Source organism: Pseudorca crassidens, chromosome 5, assembly GCF_039906515.1.
Source record: "Pseudorca crassidens isolate mPseCra1 chromosome 5, mPseCra1.hap1, whole genome shotgun sequence".
Taxonomy (NCBI): domain Eukaryota; kingdom Metazoa; phylum Chordata; class Mammalia; order Artiodactyla; family Delphinidae; genus Pseudorca; species Pseudorca crassidens.
In genome coordinates, this window is record NC_090300.1 from 90279501 (window position 1) to 90300652 (window position 21152).

A 21152-nucleotide genomic window follows, 5' to 3' on the forward strand; every position below is an offset into this window, starting at 1 on the left:
TACATTAAACCATATTTAATACTCATAATTTGATGTTCAGAACATAGAGAATGATGTTCAACAGGCTCTGGTTAAGAAGGGATGTATATATATATATATATATATATATATATATATACACATATATATATATACACACACATTTATATATATATATACACACATATATATATTTATATATAGCAAATGAAAATATATGAAGTATATATGAAAATAAATATATCTATAATTTCAACATAGTTCAATGAAAATACCTGATCCTTAAAGGGATACACGGAATGCATGGTTATCCTATTCACGACCTAGTCTTCATAATCAGAAATTGTATCTTCTATAAAATATGGGAGATACGCTATCATCTGAGTTTTTCATGCTTCCAAAGAAATTCAGGAAATCTTCTTTCTCATCCAAACCTGGTTTTTAAGCCTGTTGTCTTGTTAAATAGGCCTCCAACATGGAGAGCTACAAGGAAACCTCCAGCTCTTTAATATTTTCACATCTTTCTCTGTCAATAAATATAAATCTCCTTAAAGGCTACTGAAAGGAAGGTCCTGTCTTTGAAGTCAGGCTGGGATACCAATTCAGGTTCTGCCATCAAATAGTTTGTGATCTTGAGCAAGTTTCTTAATTTCTTGGAGTCTCAGCTTCATAATTCGTGATTTAGGGGACAGGTGGAACTGGGGTTTAATGGTGTTACCAGACCTTTCTGGTTCATCTGAGACTATCCTGATTTTAAAACTAAAATTCTGCATCCCAGGAACCCTTTCAGTCCTGGGCAAACTGGGATGGTTGGTCACCCTATAACCCAGCAGAACTGTTATGAAGATCACATATAATGTAATAGTGCGTCTCATTTAGATGGATTGCTGTCCTCAGAGTAGCAAGAATGAGTGGTCAGTTTTGCTTTGCTCCATGTCTCTACAGTTCCACTTTATTCCCAGCGATGCAGGGATCACCATCTGTTCAGTGGATATATCTGTGGTTGATGAGTTAGTCTTTTAAGTCATCTCAGCAGTACGATTATTAGGCAGAAAGTAAGAATTTTGAGATTGATCTGATATAATTCATCTTCTCCTAGTCTAGTCCCCAAAATGACCCTTTAAAGAAAACCTCTGTAATCTTCTTGCTATGAAAAGTCCTTGCCAACGGTGGACTGATTCTTTTATTACTTCTGTTGAAATAATCAGTGCAATCAGAGAGGCAGAGGATCAATCAAGCTATACATTCTATCCACCGCTCTGGGGACCAGCACGGAACTGTTCTCTCACAAAGGCTTTATTTAGGCTAACTTAATAAGAACCTCTCTTCTTAAAATATAATGTGAGTTTAATGCTGATGACAAGCGTTGGACGGCAAGTGCAGAACCAAATCTTCTATGTCTTGAGAATGTTCAGCTGATGTAGCCACTGCACAAGTTTCTCTCCCCAGGTCTGAGGTGTGCAATCCTAACAGGTATGAAATAGCTCTAGGGAGGTCTGTTTGGTCTCAGGGACTCATTCCAACTCTGATGCCTCTACCACAGATGCCCAGTTATGCCAGGCAGAATAAATGACACTAGTAGAGGCAATGTTCAGGCTGACATCAACCTTTTTCCATCTGGAAAGAATTGAAATCACCACCTCATTTTTGGTAGTTTCCTAGGGAGTAAAAGTTGTGATTTAAGAAATTGTGACTTGGAACTCAATTTAGGACAAAAGATGCCTTTTTCCCAATTACACCGGATGGTACATACACAGCACCTTCATTACCAGCTCTTCAAGCACACAACCCTTTTCTAAGTTGGCAGGCCCTACGTGGTTGGAATTAATAAACCCAATTCATCCTGAAACATTACATGTTCAATGTGCTGGCTGGGAGGGAGGAATTAATGAGTCTCAGTTCTTCCTTTAATTCCACTCTGCTTCCCCCTACTTGTGAGTAAGTTACACTGGAGGTAGCAGCATGAAAAGCAAGGATTAGAAACCATCACAGTACCTGGCACATTGTAGGGGTAGTGGATGAGATGTGGTTCCAGCCCTGGCTGTGTCACTTGCTAACTGTAGGACCTTAGTGTCATTTTACCTCTTTGGCTCTATTTCCACGACTCTCAGTGAGGGGTTGGATTGAGTAACCTTCAAGGCCCTTTCCATCTCTAAAAGTCAATGAATTGTATGCTTCAGCATCTTTTCTACTCTCTCCTTTTCTTTGTTTGTGTTCCTCTCTGCCTCTCCCTAGAAACTGAGTAGGCTGATGGGATGACTCTGGTTAGGAATGAGGTGGGGATAATGATTAAGACTGGCTAGGAAAAAACACAGATGTTTCTTTCCTCCCCTTTACTCAAGTCCTGCTCTCAACAGGAGCCTCCCCAAGACACCATATTGCTTTGCCCTCTTCTGGAGGCTGGCTTAACAGGAGCCACGTTAAAACCTAATCCCCAGTATGATAGTATTTGGAGGTGGAATCCTTGGGAGGTAACTGGGTTATAAGGGTGGATCTCTCATGATTGGGATTAGTGCCCTTACAAAAGAGACCCCAGAAAGTTCTCTCACCCCTTCCTGTCATGTGAGGACACAGTGAGAAGATGGCCAGCCACCTATGAACCGGGAAGGGGCCCCTCACCAGACACCAAGTCTGCTGGCACCTTGATTCTGTTGCTTTGATTTTTTAATGCACACATACATACCCATGAAAATATAATCAACTTTAACCTTCCATATTAGCATCTTTGAAAGGAGAAGGTGCTCCTAGAGCTAAACTTTATGCAGCATGAATTCCATCTCACACTGGAGTTTTCTTGTGGTCCATGTCAGTCTGTGATTTACTCAAGGTTTCCTTCTCAAAATTCCATTCATGGTGATCTCTGGGAATTGACCATCAGGTCAGAGGAAGATTTTAGAGACCAATCTATTATTAGAAAATCAGATACTGACTTCACAAAGGTTTAATAAATTAAAGAACCTCCTCTGTTGGGTTCTTCCTCTTTTTAGTTCTTCTCTTGTTTAACTTTTTCCCTAATTTTGTTGTGTAAGCTTGCTTTGCAGGGCCATGTCAGTTGTGGCTCTGGGACAAAATGTTCCTTTTCTAGGCAGAGATGTTTCATCTGGAGCCAAACCTGACTTTCCTTTCAGCCATAATGTAAGCATGAAAGTATGAAAATTAATAGCACAAATAAGGTTTTCTTGCTTTCTCTAGCAACGTCAAAAGCCAGGAAAGGCAATATCAGAATGCAGTCATTCATCCTCCTTTTCTAATCACTTGATTTCAATTTCTCTTCCAGAATAAATATTTGACACGTTTCTTCATTAGTGTGGAGCTGGAGAAAGGGCAATAACTTTGGCTCAGGTGGGTTAATATTGCTCTACCCTGGCAGTTCTGGCTTGTGGAGTTTAGTGTTGGGTTTGTGATTCCTACCAGGCTATATGGCAATGGTTAAATAAAGAAGGCGATGAAGTGGCTGAGTGATGGTCCAAGGTTGGATCAGCCAAGAGCAGACATCACAGGCCAAAGCTGAGGTGTGCTGGCAGAGATGTGCTTAAGACAAAACTGTGCATCCACTGGCTATACTCACGTGCAACGGCTGCACCACCTCACCCACCAGAGACCCTCTGGCTCCTGGAAGGACTGCTGGGACATACAGAAGGGCTGGAGAAGCCTAGACTCTACTCATGGGGAATGCACACAGTTGGCTTGCTGACAGTCAGGGCGGAAAGAGCCTTGCACTGGTGGCTGTAGCCTTGCCGCACTCCCCAATCCGAATGGGGTGAACACCCTGGCCCTGCTCACTCCATGCCATAGCCTCGTGGGAGATCAGGGCCAACCAGGCCATGGGAAAAGACTTGGTCTACTCTCACTTTGCCCCAGCTTCTCCCTCCCAGATTCACTTTGTTGTACAACAGAAACTAACACAGTATTGTGAAGCAATTATATTCCAATAAAGATCTACCAAAAAAAAAAAAAAGACTCAGTCTAGCTACACAGAGATAGTCCGGGGGTGGGGGGCGGACCTGAGCTGTGATCCAGGTGAGGCGGTGGCAGCCATTGCCAGCACATGCTGGAGTGGCACCATGAGAGGACTTGCAGTTCTTCTCCCAGCTGAGTGAGAGGGCTCCATCCCCACGCACTCCACGTTGCAGCTTAGCGCTGGATCGGGAGCAGACAGGTCTCAGGAGAAGACTGCTACAGAGGCAGCCCAGACCTCTGGCAGCAGCACAGCCACCTCAATTCCTGCAGGCACGATGCTCCAACCCCCAGCCCCAGTCCAGCGAATGCTCTGGCTGTACCCACTCCACATCACAGACTTGCACTAGATCTAGGACCAGCACAACAAGGGAAGGGATGTGACCTTGGGCTATGTCTGAGCAGAGCTCTGGGTGCCTACACAGGTGACACATCAGTCCTCTGTGAGCACATGGGCCTCACTTCCTTCAGCACTCCCCACCGAGGGGCAGGGCATACACTCGAGGGGAATAGAACCTGATCGAGCTTGACCCTCAGGGCTTCTACTCCTACAACTGGGGACCACACCCCACCCCTGACAGGGTAGTGACTGCCAAGGAGCAGAGAGGAAGTCCCGCCTCACACCCTGCACAGGCTTTATGTCTCCCAACGCCAACCAAATCCCCTATCAAGGTGATAACAGCCAGCATACCCTGAGGAGAGAAGATATGGCTGGTGTCCATATCAAAACCAGACCTCACAACAAAGACACTGGACACACACAGTCTACATGGGGATTCTCCCATATAAAAATACGCCTTCAAAACCACAATAGATAGTTGTTTCTCCTAAATTCAGAGACAGAGAAAATTAAATAAAATTAAAATGCAGAAGAACTGTTTCTAATTAAAAGAGCAAGAGAAATCCCCTGAAAGAACAAATAATGAAATAGAGCTCACCTGTCTACCAGATTCTGAGGTCAAAAAGGTGGTAATAAAAATGCCAACTGAATTAAGAAAGATTATCAATATAAATGCAGATTACTATAACAAGGAACTAGAAACTATATAGATGAACCAATCAAAAATAGGTAATTCAATTTCTAAGGTAGAAAGCAATCTAGAAGCAATAAATAGCCGACTAAATGACACAGAAAAACAACTAAGTGATCTGGAAGATAGAACAATGGAAATTCCCAATCAGAACAGGAGACAGAAAGACAAATGAAAAAGAAAAATGAAAGCAACATATGAGACCTATGGGATAATATAAAGTGTGCCAACCTATGCATAATAAGGGTCCCAGAAGGTGAAGAGAGAAAGGGATCTAAAATGTACTTGAAGAAATTATGGCCCAAAGCTTCCCAAATCTAAAGAAGAAAACAGATATCCACATATGGGAAGCACAGAAGGACCCAAACAAGATAAACTCAAACAGACCCACACCAAGACATATTATAATTAAAATGGCAAAAGTTAAAGATAAAGAGGATCCTCAAGACAGCAAGAGAAAAACAAAGAGTCATTTACAAGGGAACCCCCATAAGGCAGCAGCCAATTTTACTACAGAAACTTTGCAGACCAGAAGGGAGTGGCATGATATATATTCAAAGTCCTGAAAAGGAAAAACCTGCAACCTAGGTACTCTACTCAGCAAGATTATCATTTAGAATATAAGGAGAGATAAAGAATTTCTCAGATAAGCAAAAACTAAAAGAATTCAGCAATACAAAATCTACCCTACAAGAAATATTAAAGGGTCTTCTCTAAATAGAAAAGAAGCACACATCTATAGGAAAGGTAAAATCACAACAGGAAAGGCAAATATATAGTAAGAATTGAAGGTCACTTAAATAAGTCAGTATGTAGATGAAAAAGTGATTTAAAAAATTGTAAAAGCAATTATAACTACAATTAACAGTGAAAGGATAAGCATGAAGCTTTAAAATAGGATACCAAAATCACAAAATATGGGGGAGGGAAGCATAAAAATGTAGATCTCTGACAACGTGTTTGAACTTGAATGACTATCAGTTTAAATCAAACAGATATAGTTATGGATCAACAGCTATGAACTCCATGGCAACCACAAATCAAAAACATAATAGATTCACAAAAACCAGAAAGAAAGGAACTCAAGCATACTACAAAAGAGAATCATCAGACCACAGAAGGAAAAATAAAAAGAAGAAAAGAACAAATAAGAACTACAAAAACAACTAGAAAACAAGGATTAAAATGGCAATAAGTATATATCTATTAATAATTACTCTAAATGTCAAAAAACGAAATGCTCTGATCAATAGACAAAGAGTGGCTGACTGGATAAAAAAACAAGAACCTGCAATATGCTGCCTACAAGAGAGTCACTTCAGGGCAAAAAAGACACATATAGATTGAAAGTTAGGGGATGGAAAAAGATATTTCATGCAAATGGAAATGACAAGAAAGCAGGGGTAGCAATACTCATATCAGACAAAATAGACTTTAAAACAAAGGCCATAAAGAAAGACAAGAAGGGCATTATACAATGACAGAGGGATCAATACAAGAAGAGGATATTACACTCATTAACATATATGCACTCAATATAGGAGCACTGAAATATATAAAGCAGATACTAACAGACCTAAAGGGAGAACTTGACAATAATACAGTAACAGTAGGAGACTTTAACACTCCACTGACATCAATGGACCGATCATCCAGAAAGAAAATCAGTTGAGCAACAGAAATGCTAAATTATACAATAGAACAGTTGGATTTAATTTTTATCTGCAGGACACTACATCCAAAAAGAGCAGAATACACATTCTTTTTAAGTGTGCATGGAATATTCTCTGGGATAGACCACATACTAGGTCACAAAACAAGCCTCAACAAATCTGAAAGTACAGAAATTATATCAAACATTTTTTCTGACCACAACAGTATAAAACTAGAAGTCAATTATAGAAGGAAAAATGGAACAAACACATGGAGACTAAACAACGTGCTACTAAAAAACCAATGGGTCAACATTAAGAACAAAGAAGAGATCAGAAAATACCCTGAGACAAACAAAAATGAAAACACAACTTTACAAAATCTATGGGACACAGCAAAAGCAGTTCTATGAGGGAAGTTCATAGAGATACAGGCCTTCTTCAAGAAATAAGAAAAATCTCAAATGAACAACCTAATCTACCACCTAAATGAATTAGAAAAAGAACAAACAAGGCCCAAAGACAGAAGAAGAAAGGAAAAACTAAAGATCAGAGAGGAAATAAATAAAACAGAGATCAAACAAATAATTCAAAAGATCAATAAAATCAAGAGCTGTTGTTTTTTAGAGATAAACAAAATTGACAAACCTCTAGCCAGGCTCACCAAGAGGAAGAGAGAGGATTCAAATAAACAAAGTAAGAAATGAAAGAGGAGAAATAACAACTGATACCACAGGAAAACAAAAAATCGTTAAGAGGATACTACAAATTGGACAATCTGGAAGAAATGGACAAATTTCTAGAAACATACAGCCTGCAAAGACTGAGTCAAGAAAAACAGACAATTTGAACAGACATCATTAGAAGTGGAATGGAATCTGTAATAATAATAATTAAAAAAAGACATCAAACAAAAGTCCAGGACTGGATGGCTTCACTGGGGAATTCTACCAAACATACAAAAAACTTACACCTATCCTTCTCAAACTACTCCAAAAAACTGAAGAGGAGGGAACACTCCCAAATTCATTCTATGAGGCTACCATCATCCTGATAGCAAAGAAATGGAAATATATCTCATGCTCTTGGATTGAAAGACTTGATATTGCTAAAATGGCCATACTACCTAAAGCAATCTACAGATTTAGTGCAATCCCTATAAAAATACCCATGACATTTTTCACAGAACTAGAACAAATAATCTTAAAAATTATATGGAACCACAAAACACTCAGAATTGCCAAAGCAATCCTGAGAAAAAAGAACAAAGCTGGGTATAACTCTTCCAGACTTCAGACTATACTACAAAGCTACAGTAATCAAAACAGCATGGTATTGGCACAAAAACAGATAGATCAATAGAACAGAATAGAGAACCAAGAAATAAACCCATGCAGCTATGGTCAGTTAATCTATGAAAAAGGAGGCAAGAATATACAATGGAGAAAAGACAGTCTCTTCAAAAGTGGTGCTGGGAAAGCTGGACAGCTACATGTAAATCAGTGAGATTAGAACATTCCCTCCCACCATATACAAAAATAAACTCTAAATGCAAGACATGACACCATAAAACTCCTAGAAGAGAACATAAGCAAAACATTCTTTGACACTAATCATAGAAACATTTTCTTAGATCAGTCTCTCAAGGCAAAAGAAAGAAAAGCAAAAATAAACAAATGGGATCTAATCAAGATTAAAAGCTTCTGCACAGCAAAAGAAACCATCAACAAAACAAAAAGACAACGTACAGAATGCGAGAAAATATTTGCAAATGATGTGATGGACAAGGGGTTAACATAAAAATACACAAACAGTGCACACAACTCAATATCAAAAAACAAACAACCTGATACAAAAACTGGGCAGAGGACCTAAATAGATATTTTTCCAAAGAAGATATACAGATATATACAGATACAGATATACAGGCGCATGAAAAGATGCTCAATATCACTAATTATTAGAGAAATGCAAATCAAAACCACAATGAGGTATCATCTCACACCGGTCAGAATGGCTATCATCAAAAAGTCTACAAATAATAAATGTTGGAGAGGGTGTGGAGAAAAGGGAACCCTCGGACACTGTTGTTTGGAATGTAAATTGGTGAAACTGCTATGAAAAACAGTATGGAGTTTCCTTAAGGAACCAGAAATAGTATTACCATATGATCCAGGAAGTCCACTCCTGGGTATATATCCAGAAAAAAACAAGAAGTCTCATTCGAAAAGATACATGCCCCCTGATGTTCACAGCAGTACTGTTTACAATAGCCAAGACATGGAAGCAACCCAAGTTCCCATCAATGGCTGACTGACTTAAGAAGATGCGGTATATGTATATACAGTGGACTATTACTCAGCCATAAAAAAGAATGAAATATTGCCATCTGCAGCAACATGCATGGACCTACAGAATACTACGCTCAGTGAAATAAGTCAGAGAAAGACAAATACCATCTGATATCACTTATATGTGAAATCTAAAAATTAATACAAATGAATCTAGATATAAAACAAATAGATTCACAGACACAGAAAACAAACTTAGTTACCAAAGAGGGGGGAGGGACAAATCAGGAGTATAGGATTAACAGATACAAACTATTATACATAAAATAGATAAGCACCAAAGATTTACTGTATAGCACATGGAATTACACCCAATATCTTGTAATAACCTATAATGGAATATAATCTGCAAAAAAAGAAAATCACTATGCTGAACACCTGAAACTAACACAATACTGTAAATCAACTATACTTCAATTTTTTAAAAAGTGAGGAAGATGCAGAGGTGACAGGTAGAGAAGGCAGCTGGAAGGTTGGGGATTGGTTACCTTCAGCAAATAAATTAGTTGGCTGAGCAAGTATCAATAGACAAGTATATTGAGGAGAGTCAGATCCACATTTTTCACCATCTTTTCACTTTCACAAGATTTTCAAACACGGAAACTGGGAAAACTAAAAAGATACTGAGGTGTTGGATTCAAGTTGGAAGTACCAGTATAAACTTATGAACTTTTAAATACATATATATACATAGATATAGAAAAGTTATAGATATATGTAGCAATGAGCACACCAAATCCCCAGATTTTGGCTTTTAAATACCTCCTGCACTAAAAGGAGCCAGGATGCCTTAGAGGAATGGGTAGTTGTAAGGCTAGGGCAAGGAAAGAACAAGATGAGCCTGAATCATCTTGTTGTGACAGAAAGTAAAGAAATTCCCAAAGAATGATAGGGACATGTCAATAGGATAAAGAAGTCAGCTTGAAGGAGTCTGCACTGGCCAAATCTAGGACAACTACAGCGTCAAAATAAATGATGGAAATACTGGATTGAAACTCAATGAATAAAATAAGAATCCATAACTGCACCTGATACTAATAAATGAATGTATAAGTAAACAAATGAAAGAGAAGTTCTTCCTTACAGTAGAATTCCAACTGTAAAATGTGAAGGTTTGATGAATAGTATATTGGTGTAATATTCGAATATCTCCCCACAAAATACTAATTAAGTACAAAGAACAAATGGTAACTTCACAGTGGAGAACTTGGCAGACCCAAATTTGGCCAGAGGATCAAGACTAACATCACCAGCAGTGGGACAGATTGGTATAAGATAGCCTCCTAATGTGGTGCAGCATCATTTCTCCTAGTGTGCGCCGAGAAGGCGAGGCTTGAGTCGGAGGAAACATCTGACTGATTCAAGTTGAGGGTCATCCTAGTGAGTGAAAAGTCAATGCTTCTTTAAGACTGTCAAGGACACACAGCCAGGGGAGGAAGGAGGAAATGTCCCACACCGAAGGAGAACAATGAGATAATGAATGGGTGTTCCTGGAGAGGAATGAGGAAAAAGAGACGATGGGACAATTGGAGAAATTTGAATGGGGTCAGTGGATTGGAGGCTGTGTTGTGTTGACATTGATTTTCCAGAATGGAAAGGTGGTACCACAGAAGAATGTTCCTGTTTTGTGAAAGTAGACAGGGAGTATTTAGGAGTCATGGGTCATGATGTCAGAAAAAAAGACTCTCTCTCTCTCATATATATATGTATGTATATATACACACTTACACACATATATTTGCACACAGGCATATATACACATATAAGCAAATAAAAATTATATATATTTCTCAATAAATATATTTATAAATATACACATATATACACATATACATAGATACGTATGTGTGCTAGAGTTCCTAATATTAGCCTAAATAATAGAGCCCTTAGGGGAATAATCACGAAATGAATTGGTAACTTCTAATATTTTCCCCATCTTTACTTGTTGTCATTTGGATCACATGCTCACAAAACTTCATGGATCCATTCTACCTCCTCAGAGTCCCTGAAATACCCCTCTTTGGTTGTCATGTTAGAATGAAAAGCTATGACACTACTCTAGTCTTTCATTTATCTCAACATCTCAACGATCACTCAAAGCCACGAAGAGCACTGATTCACACAGCAAGTATTCAAGGAGCACTTACCATGTGCCAGCCTCTGCTCGGGTTCTTGGGCACATCAGTGAACAAGAGGTAAGATCCTCTGCTCTTGCGGTGCTTCTTCGTTAGGTGGTGATGTATGTGACATAAGGACAATGGTCTTCTGGTTGGTACCAGGTCACTCAGTTGAGACCATGCCACAACGGTGTTGAGACAGACTGTGTTCATTCTGAATGAAAGGGAAAACTGTTCATACTGTGGTACAGGCAAAACATTTGCATCAAACCAGGAAACCTCAAGAAACTCTTTTGTAACATAACCAAGTTTTCTTGGTGACCTGCATGGGCTGCACCTCTTCTCTTTCACACTGGGGGAACGCACATGACCTTCAAAACAGTCAGATGCTTCTCAGCACCAGCTGTCCCCTGAGCAGAGCCACATGCTCTGTTGTGTCTGAGGCAAATACACGTTTTCTGGGCTGAAAATCAGAACACTATGGCTTCCTCGTTGTAACTTCCAAATACATGGGCACAGGAGAGATGAGCACAAACCTTTACAAGTGCTTGGTCACTTCTGTCTTGACCTGAGGGTGGCTCTGACAGGTCCTGCTACTGGGGCTTAATGTGCTGCCAAGTAAGGAGAAGGAGCACATCTATGCCTTGGGCCCTGGACAGAGATTGGCAGTGCCAGAATGCTGCTTCTTCTCAGGGTCAGCTTTGGTAGGAGCTTGGGCCTTGCCCTTGAGCCTGGCCTCCCCCTGACCCAGCATGCCACTGGTTTAGCCAGCCTTCCTCTGCATGAGAAATGCAAGTTAGGGAGACTGCAGCAGGGGAGACGGGTGCTGGGTGAGAGACTCAGCTAAAGGCTTCTTTACCACAGTGTAGACATTGTGGTTTTGTTGGAATCACATCCAGCTTAATGTGCATTTGGTTTTATGAAAAACCCAGGGCCATTTGCCCAGAAGTGAAATGAGTTGACCCAGCTCAGCCACAAATGATATTTTGGCTAGAGATAAGCTCCTGTAGGGAAGGGGAAAAACCTCCCTTCTCTAACTTTAAAGGCTCTCGAGGGTTTGGTGTGGTAAAAGAGGAAGAACACTGGACACCTGGCTTCTCCTGCTGCTCTGCCACCAATGAGCTGTGTGACCGAAGGCCGGCCAGTTCGCCTCGCTGTGCCTCAGTTTCCTCACCTCTAAAATGGGTGGTGGTAAGGAACTGATGACCTCTCAAAGCCCTTCCAGCTCAAACATTCTATGATTCTACACAGGACTGTCTACAAAATTTGCGGGGCCCAGTGCAAAATGAAAATGCAGGGCCTCTTGCTGAAACGTATTAAGAATTTCAAGACAGCAACAGCATAACACGAAGCCAAGCACAGGGCCCTTTTAAGCACGGGGCCCTGCATGCCTGACCAGACAGCTCGCTCAGTAAGCCGTCCTTGATTCTACAGGTGGCCCCTCACTACCCTTTGTTGATCACATATGATGGAGCATCTGCTTAATATCGTGAGAAGAATATGGGCTTTGCAGTTAGAAAGACTTGGTCTTTACCAGAAACTAACACAACATTGAAAATCAACTATACTTCAATTAAAAAAAAAAAAAGAAAGACTTGGTCTTTAATCTTGGCCCTATATACTAGTGTGTGACCTAGGGTTCCTCACCTAATTGCCCCTTGCCTCAATTTCCTTGTGTGTAAAACAGATGCATCACACCCACTCAGCAGGAAGATTGTGAGCACGTGTTGGGATTCAGTAAACAGCATCACCAGTGTTTGAAGGTACCATTATGCACATTAAACTGAATTCCATCTGAACGAGGGTTTCATGAAGCTGTTGTTTTTTAAGGCAAGGTCATGTGCTGCTAGAGAGACTGTCAGATTCAAAACAGACTTTCTTTTTGCCAAAACAAAGTCACGAGTGGTTTTTTTTTACAGTAACTGCATCTGTGGTGTTCTGCTCCTGGACCACACACTCTACGATTTAGGAAGTCATTCCATTCCCAACTGTAAATTATCTCTTGGGCCTGTTACTTTTTTCACTTAGCTCCCATCCTTCCACTCATTTCCCCTACTATTCAGGACTGCATATGGCTTTTAAGAAAACCATTTGAGTTTCACATTTGTTTCACGGCTATTCTTGTTCTCATTTGTTTTTACTTCACATGTATCCACACGTGCAGTTTTCCCCTAATCTCCCTCCTGAGGTCTCTCTCTGCGTTAATATACTGGAAGCAGAAGTCAGCTTCCACCGGGGGAGGAAATATCATTCATTCACACATCCATCCCTTGGTTCATTCACTCACTCATTATTTTTGAGCACTTACTGATAAATTATGACCTTTGAGAAGCTTAAAAACTGATGGGAGAGACAAATGAGTGAAACTTGAAATACAAGGTAAATACTTTTATAAAGGTTGCAGGGCCTGGGCGGGGCAGGGTGGGGGAGTAGGACCCCCGTGAGTTCAGTTTTCACCTGGGTGAGCCAGAGAAGGAAACATTTGAGCTGGGTCTTGAAGGGTAAGGAGCTTCCCAGGAAAAGATGTGCCCATCTGAAAGGAATCGTGGGGCCTCACTGCCTCTTTGCCACCCCTTCACTTGTCTCTTGTCATCTCCCTGATACATTTGTTTCAGGATTGTCCTCATGTAACTCCAGCTTCACAAACTGGGCACACCTGGGCACAGGGTTTCCCCTCCTGCTCTGGTGGATAAGAAAGTGTGGAGGTGAGGCCCCTCCACCCTCCTCTTTGCCTTAGTCATGTGATTCCTCACTCCTCCCGCTTTCTTTCCTTCTCTCTTGGAGGAAGAGGTCCTTTCTCCTTCCAAAGCCAGCCCTTCCGCCGAGACTCCAATCCTATCCCACCTCCTCTAAGACTTTGCTTATTACATTTTCTCTCTCATAGCTTCCAAATCTCCTACTTTCGAGCTCCTTTCCCTCTGTCAACAAACAAGTTCCAGTCTCAGGCACAACCTAAAAACAAACACAACCTTTCTGAACCCTGCTATGCCCTCAAGCTACTGTGGTACTGACAGCCTTCCTCTCACTGACACACTTGTTGAGGAAATCGGTTTCTTCTATCTTAGCCATTACATTCTCACTGCTCCTTCACCCCATACCTCCTAGCAGTCTGGCTTTCAGGCCCTCTACCCCACGAGTCTCATCCTCAAAAGGCATGATGGCCTTTTGGCCTATCTCCAGCCCTCATTCTTACCATTCCTGCAGTGTTGAAGCCCTTGAAATGCTACTCCATGGAATTGTGCCCCCCTTCCCCATCTCCCGCCCGCCTCCCTCACCAGCCCCTCTCCTCTCCTCTTGTCACAGACCCCACCCCTCCATCACCCTGTATTGCCCCTTGGCCTCAGCTATATGACTGACTCCCAAACTCCGTCACTGGGCTCCCCTGCTTGTCTAAGCCTCATGCTCATCTTTCCAACTGTCTCTGTTATATTTCTGTTGAGGCGGCTCATGGACACTCAACTGCTGCACTCATTATCCTTTCCCCCAAAACTCCGTATTTCGGTAAGTGATGCTGTCATCATCCCAGCACCCAGAGTCAGGATCTGAATATGATTTATTCCTACTCCTCTCTCTCCCTTGTCTCATTTCGAGTTAGGTACCAAATCCTGTACCCCATCCTTTGGAAATCGTTCCTGACATCTTTGTTATTATCAAGGCGATGGCTTTTACCTCACCCTTGGACTACTGTGGTTACCTGATAATGCACCTCCATTCTTTCCTGACCCAGGTGAACTAATCTTTCTGAAGCTTCCCCATGATGGGTTGCAATCCCCTTCCTTTCTGTATACACTTACATCTGTCTCTGGATATGAACTATTTTTTTCTTATTGGAGTATAGTTGCTTTACAATGTTGTGTTAGTTTCTGCTGTACAGCAAAGTGAATCAGCTATACGTACACATATATGCCCTCCATTTTGGATTTCCCTCCCATTTAGGTCACCACAGAGCATTGAGTAGAGTTTCTTGTGCTATACAGTACGTTCTCATTAGTTACCTATTTTGTACATAATAGTGTATATATGTCAATTCCAATCTCCCAATTCATCCCACTCTATGTCTGTGTCTCTATTTCTGCTTTTCAAATAGGTTCATCTGTACCATTTTCCTAGATTCCATATATGTGTGTTAATATACGACATTTGTTTTTTCTCTCTGACTTACTTCACTCTGTATGACAGTCTCTAGGTCCATCCACGTCTCTGCAAATGGCACAATTTCGTTCCTTCTTATGGCTGAGTAACATTCCACTGTATAGGCAGAACAGTCTTTGACATAAACTGCAGCAAGATCTTTTTTGACCCACCTCCTAGAGTAATGAAAATAAAAACAAAAATAAACAAATGGGACCTAATTAAACTTAAAAGCTTTTGCACAGCAAAGGAAACCATAAACAAGAAAAAAGACAGCCCTGAGAATGGGAGAAAATATCTGCAAACAAAGCAACTGACAGGGATTAATCTCAAAAATATACAAGCAGCTCATGCAGCTCAATATCAAAAAAACAAATAACCGAATCAAAAAATGGGTGGAAGACCTAAATAGACATTTCTCCAAAGAAGACATACAGATGGCCAAGAGGCACATGAAAAGATGCTCAACATCACTAATTATTAGAGAAATGCAAATCAAAACTACAATGAATTATCACCTCACACTGGTCAGAATGGCCATCATCAAAAAAATCTACAAGCAACAAATGCTGGAGACAGTGTGGAGAAAAGGGAACCCTCCTGCACTGTTGGTGGGAACTGAGTATTTTTTAAATAACCTCTGATTTTTTCTATTCAACAAATTCTTGATTAGTGCCTAGTATGTGCAAGTCCCTTGGTGAGGAGCTGCAGAAAGAGGAAGATAGAGTCTCTGCCTTCAAGGAGCAGAATCCAACTTTAAGAGAAGACCATTGGGAATAAGATGGAGAATGAGGAGAACTAGAAAAGAAGAGAAAAAAAGCAAAGATGCTTTCAGAAGGAAGAGATCATAGTGTGTGTGCATGTGAGTAAGTGTGTGTCTAGAGTTGTGAAAACTAGAGGTGGTGTTTAGGAAGATTTTAATTGGGAGAAATGAGAATAGATGCTTTCAGGGGAAGAAAATTTCAACTGTGGTGTAAAGATGGGAAATTACCATGCGTGTTTGGAAAATGGTGAGTAAACCAGATTTGCTGAAGCATAGAAGTCTAGTGGGGTCTAGTCTAATTTTATCTACTTGATAAATATGGAAATCCATGTATTCCTTTAGGAAATATAGAGTAAATGTTATAACTCAGGACTTTGGCTTGTGCATACATAAACATCTATTTGAGTGCTGTGTATATTTGGTGAGACACACACACACACACACACACACACACACTGTGTTGGGTAGTGTGGATATAGAGACCTTGCTCTCGAGAAACTCACTCTCTTGAGAGGAGGGGATAATTGCAGCTCTGTGTGGTAAACACCATTAGTACTGGTAGTAAAGATGTGTGCAGTGCCTCTGGCAGCCAGAGGCAGGGAAGGAAATTATGCTGGCATAGATTGTAAGGAAAACTATACAGATAGATAGCATTTGATTCAGGCTTTCAATAATAAGTAGAGGGCTTCCCTGGTGGCACAGTGGTTAAGAATCTGCCTGCCGATGCAGGGGACATGGGTTCGAGCCCTGGTCTGGGAAGATCCCACATACTGCAGAGCAACTAAGCCCGTGTGCCACAACTACTGAGCCTGTGCTCTAGAGACCGTGAGCCACAACTACTGAGCCCATGCACCACAACTACTGAGCCCATGCGCCACAACTACTGAAGCCCATGCACCTAAAGCCCGTGCTCCATAACAAGAGAAGCCACCGCCATGAGAAGCCCACGCACTGCAACTAAGAGCAGCCCCTGCTTGCCGCAAATAGAGAAAGCCCGAGCTCAGCAACGAAGACCCAACCCTGGGGTAGAGTATGACAGTTCTAGAAAGAAGTGGCAAGAAATGAGGTTGGAAAGATAGATTGGTGTTAATTTGTGAAAAGTCTTAAATGCCATATAATATAATGGAGGAAGATGGAAGATAAGAGTTTTATTTTTATTCATTTAATTGGTCTTCTTTTATTCAATGGTACTCATTTATAGTATAGTTCAATAAAAATAATGCTTACAAGTGACAAAGGAACATTTTCTTTATGAAATTCTAAAACTAAGCTTTGAGGTTAGCTGAACAAAAATTTTCTTATGGAAAAGAGTTTATTCCTATGTATTCCTTCCTTGATTACCAGCTAAATTCCTCTGCCCCCTGCAACTCCTCCACCTCCACCCCCACTGCCACCCAAGTCACCCAGGGTTATCCACTGAGCTTTCTGGCTGAGCTGAGCCATGAAGTACAAGGGCTGAGCTCTGGGTAAAGGTGGACCAGGTCCCTCAGAGACTATAACCAGGAACTGATCACTTGTTTAGCTTACAGCTAGGTATGGGTTCTCAGGAAAGACTGGCTCTGGTCCAGGACTGATACATGATGTTTGTGGACAGAAGTCAGGGGATCACTTTTTCTAAGCCATATTCATGTTGGAAAAAATGAGTACATATTAGCATTACTTAATTCAATACTTTCCCCCCACACTCTTGCATTATGAATTCCTGCCCAACTCCCAGAATTGGGTTTTATCACCACTTCATGATCAGGAGGTTGATAATTCGCTGGAAATAACTCAGGAAACACAGGACCTCCTAAGCCTAGTTTCAACCTTCTCAACTAAGGTATCTGCCCAGAAATTAACTTCCAAAGTATAGGGGATAAAGAATATTATAGGGCAGACCCTTCATTCAGATAAAGCAAGGCTGATACCAGAGACTCTATACTAGTGGTGTTCAAAACTCTGAGTTCAGAGGACATTTCCAAATACTGGAATTTTCGATGGCACACCTAAAGGAATTAAATGGAACCCATTGTCATCATCATACTACAGTGGCATTTGTACATCAAAGTAAAAAAGATACAATCTGGGGAGACCTTCAAGATGGCACAGGAGTAAGATGTGGAGATCACCTTCCTCCCACAAATACACCAGAAATACATCTACATGTGGAACAACTCCTACAGAACACCTACTGAACGCTGGCAGAAGACCGCAGACTTCCCCAAAGGCAAGAAACTCCCCATATACCTGGCCGTGTGGCTGACATGGTCTTAGTGCTCCAGCTGGGTGTCAGGCCTGTGCTTCTGAGGTGGGAGAGCAGAGTTCAGGACATTGGTCCACCAGAGACCGCCCAGCTCCACGTAATATCAAACGGCAAAAGCTCTCGCAGAGATCTCCATCACACTGCTAAGACCCAGCTCCACTCAACAACCAGCAAGCTACAGTGCTGGACACCCTATGCCAAACAACTAGCAAGACAGGAACACAACCCCACCCATTAGCAGAGAGGCTGCCTAAAATCATAATAAGGTCACAGACACTCCCAAACACACCACTGGATGCAGTCCTGTGTACCAGAAAGACAAGATCCAGCCTCATCCACCAGAACACAGGCACTAGGCCCCTCCACCAGGAAGTCTACACAACCCACTGAACCAACCTTAGCCTCTGGGTGTAGACACCAAAAACAACAGGAACTATGAACCTGTGAAAAGGAGACCCCAAACACAGTAAGTAAAGCAAAATGAGAAGACAGAGAAAATCACAGCAGATGAAGGAGCAAGGTAAAAACCCACCAGACCAAACAAATGAAGAGGAAACTGGCAGTCTACCTGAAAAAGAATTCAGAGTAATGATAGTAAATATGATCCAAAAACTTGTAAATAGAATGGAGAAAATATAAGAAACATTTAACAAGGACCTAGAAGAACTAAAGAGCAAATAAACAATGAGGAACAACACAATAAATGAAATTAAAAATTCTCTAGAAGGAATCAATAGCAGAATAACTGAGGGAGAAAAACGGATAAGTGACCTGGAAGACAAAATAGTGGAAATAACTACAGCAGAGCAGAATAAAGAAAAAAGAATGAAAAGAATTGAGGACAGTCTTAGAGACCTCTGGGACAACATTAAATGCACCAACATTTGAATTATAGGGGTCCCAGAAGAAGAAGAGGAAAAGAAAGGGACTGAGAAAACATTTGAACAGATTATAGTTAAAAACTTCCCTAATATGGGAAAGGAAATAGTCAATCAAGTCTAGGAAGCACAGAGAGTCCCATACAGGATAAATCCAAGGAGAAACATGCCAAGACACATATTAATCAAACTATCAAAAATTAAATACAAAGAACAAATATTAAAAGCAGCAACGGAAAAGCAACAAATAACATGCAAGGGAATCCCCATAAAGTTAAGAGCTGATCTTTCAGCAGAAACTCTGCAAGCCAGAAGGGACTGGCAGGACATATTTAAACTGATGAAAGGGAAAAATCTACAACCAAGATTACTCTACCCAGCAAGGATCTCATTCAGATTCGATGGAGAAATTAAATCTTTTACAGACAAGCAAAAGCTAAGAGAATTCAGCACCACCAAACCAGCTTTATAACAAATGCTAAAGGAACTTCTCTGCATAGGAAACACAAGAGAAGGAAAAGACCTACAATAACGAACACAAAACAATTAAGAAAATGGTAATAGGAACATACATATTGATAATTACCTTAAATGTAAATGTATTAAATGCTCCCACCAAACGACAAAGACTGGTTGAATGGATACAAAAACAAGACCTGCATAAATGCTGTCTACAAGAGACACGCTTCAGACGTAGGGACACATACAGACTGATAGTGAGGGGATGCAAAAAGATATTCCATGCAAATGGAAATAAAAAGAAAGCTGGAGTAGCAATTCTCATATCAGACAAAACAGACTTTAGAATAAAGACTATTACAAGAGACAAAGAACACTACATAATGATCAAAGGATCAGTACAAGAAGAAGATATAACAATTGTAAATATTTATGCACCCAACATAGGAGTACCTCAATACATAAGGAAAATGCTAACAGCCATAAAAGGGGAAATTGACAGTAACACAGTCATAGTAGGGGACTTTAACACCCCACTTTCACCAATGGACAGATCATCAAAATGAAAATAAATAAGGAAACACAAGCTTTAAATGATACATTAAACAAAATGGACTTGATTTATAGGATATTCCATCCAAAAACAACAGAATACACTTTATTCTCAAGTGCTCATGGAACATTCTCCAGGATAGATCATATCTTGGGTCACAAATCAAGCTATGATAAACTTAAGAAAATTGAAATCATATCAAGTATCTTTTCTGACCACAATGCTATGAGACTAGATATCAATTACAGGAAAAAAACTGTAAAAAATGCAAACACATGAAGGCTAAACAATACACTACTTAATAATCAAGAGATCAATGAAGAAATCAAAGAGGAAATCAAAAAATACCTAGAAACAAATGACAATGAAAACACGACGACCTAAAACCTGTGGGATGCAGCAAAAGCTGTTCTAAGAGGGAAGTTTATAGCAATACAATCCTACCTCAAGAAACAAGAAATAGCTCAAATAAATAACCTAACCTTACACTTAAAGCAATTAGAGAAAGAAGAACAAAAAAACCCCAAAGTTTTCAGAAGGAAAGAAATCATAAAGATCAGACCAGAAATAAATGAAAAAGAAATGAAGGAAATGATAGCAAAGATCAATAAAACTAAAAGCTGGTTCTTTGAGAAGATAAACAAAATTGATAAACCATTAGCCAGACTCATCAAGAAAAAAGGGAGAAGACTCAAATCAATAGAAATGAAAAAGGAGAAGTAACAACTGACACTGCAGAAATACAAAGGATCATGAGAGATTACTACAAGCAACTCTATGCCAATAAAATGGACAACCTGGAGAAATGGACAAATTCTTAGAAAAGCATAACCTTCTGAGACTGAACCAGGAAGAAACAGAAAATATAAACAGACCAATCACAAGCACTGAAATTGAAACTGTGATTAAAAATCTTCCAACAAACAAAAGCCCAGGACCAGATGGCTTCACAGGCAAATTCCATCAAACACTTAGAGAAGAGCTAACACCTATCCTTCTCAAACTCTTCCAAAATATAGCAGAGGGAGGACATTTC

The 21152-nt window shown here is 40.4% G+C and overlaps 1 protein-coding gene across 1 annotated transcript in view; it reads right to left on the reverse strand.

Annotated features, from left to right (window-relative positions):
• The window catches only part of BOC (BOC cell adhesion associated, oncogene regulated), a 261869-nt gene that overhangs the window by 224397 nt on the left and 16320 nt on the right, over positions 1-21152 (reverse strand). Inside the window, exons 3-4 of the mRNA XM_067738890.1 lie at positions 15250-15394; positions 11118-11301 (exon numbers count right to left, since the gene is read on the reverse strand). The gene's annotated coding sequence lies outside the window, so the exon portion shown is untranslated. The remainder of the gene's footprint in view (positions 1-11117; positions 11302-15249; positions 15395-21152) is intronic.